We start from the raw sequence: 1,843 nt of genomic DNA on the forward strand, positions 1-1,843 counted from the left end.
ATTTTGGCAATGCCAAGGCAAAGTGAAGAATTAGAGTCTCTGTGTATAAAAACACCGAGGAGATAGACCTGGTTCCTAGAGTTTGGAAAAGCTATCATTTTATATCCTCTGGATCTGTTTGTCACTGACCACTTCTACCACCCCATTCTCATGTCCAGACCTCACGTGGGCCTAGAATCTTTACTTCGATCTCTGTGTTCCATCTTATCAGAGACTGTAGCTGGGGGCAAGAGGGACAGGGGGAGCAGAAGGTGTGATTGGAGTTATGTACAAAGGTGCAGGGACGGCCAGACCAACATGAGAATCAGCTGAGGACACAGGATGCTGAGGTCAAGACAGACAAATGTCAGAGTCTCGTTCTCTAGGAGGGAAGAGCAGAAGGCAAGACGTGGGGCCAAATGGAATGAGAGATGGGAGGGCGGGTGAGAGCTGATGAATGGCCTGTGCAGTTATATGTGGGGAGAGGATGATATCCAAAGTGGCTGTCAGGGGTAGGGTTGGTGGGGAGGACATGCCAGGTCCATTTTAAAAGGTGAATACAGACACCTGCTTCCCTTGCTGCCCCGTCCACTTGCTGCTGTGTTTTTCATTTTCTTTTCCAAGCAATGGTCAAGGCTGCCCTTTTCAAGCTGACGTGTCTTTGCTATGCACCTACTCTGCCCAAAGTTGCAGATATGGAGGACACACAAAACCACAGTCCTTGCCTTGTCAAAGGCAAGGCGCACAGGAGCAAAGAAGCAGCATGAAAGAAGGTCATGCTGCATGTGTGTTATAGAACGTATTGCATGAGTTCGCAGAGGAGAGACGAGCGGGCTACGTCTCTGAGAGAGAATTGGATGAACTTAGGAAGGAGAGGGGAGAGATTTTGCACGGTATTTCAATGTGACAGTGAGTGAGTAGTCACCTTCCTGGGACGCAGATGCATCATCTGTAAATGGGAAGGGGAGATCACTAGGTGGTTTCAGAGCCCCCACAAGATTCCACATTCTGAGGTTCTAAGAGGGGCCATGCCCACTGTGTTTCTGAACTGGAGGGTCATCCCATGGACTTCACTTTACTCATGGTCCCTTCCCTCCTGAACCCTTTCTTTGCTCCTGTACTAAGTTTGGAGGATTATTCCCAGTGACAAACAGGCTTATCTGAGGCTTGAGAGAGAGAAGATGTGTACAGCAAAGGAAAAAGCTGAAGTGCCTTTTACCAATAAAGAGAGGGATCCTAGGCAGCCCCTCTTCCATGCTCTATATCCTTGTGAATAGACAGTATCTAAAAACCGTGGATAAGTATTTGTTTGTATCAAACCACAGCCGTATTAAGGGCCAACAAGGAGCCAAGCTTCCTCCTCTACTTATGTCCCCTGTGTGACGCCCCTGACATGCCCTGTGCATTAAACCACATGAAACAGGAAGAGACAAACCACCTGGGTTAGAGATAGGACGATCGGTAATTCATTACCACCTGTCTGGACTATGACTTTTGTGGCAGCAAGGTGAAGGGATTAGGGATCTGGGGCTTCGAAGCATGACACGGCATTTGATTTTCATGAAGTATTAAGGAAGAAAACTGCACCTCCGTGTGTCTCATGATTGCTGTCATTCACTCCAATTTCGGCATGAGCACGTTGCTCAAAGTTCGGTGCCTGCTTCCTCAGCAGGGTTACAAACCCAGAAAGGGATTTCCAACCTCAGAGAAAGCTGGGGGTCAGAAAGGGGAAATCTTGACCCTACGTCACCTAGCTAATTAGAGGAATCAAAGAGACCTGGGCTCAGGTTCTGCCATGGCGTGTCAATCAGGGAACGAGCTTGTGGGAGGGCGAAAAACAAACACTCTCTTGCTGAACATATGT

Source organism: Pteropus vampyrus, unplaced genomic scaffold (genome assembly GCF_000151845.1).
Source record: "Pteropus vampyrus isolate Shadow unplaced genomic scaffold, Pvam_2.0 Scaffold126, whole genome shotgun sequence".
Taxonomy (NCBI): Eukaryota; Metazoa; Chordata; class Mammalia; order Chiroptera; family Pteropodidae; genus Pteropus; species Pteropus vampyrus.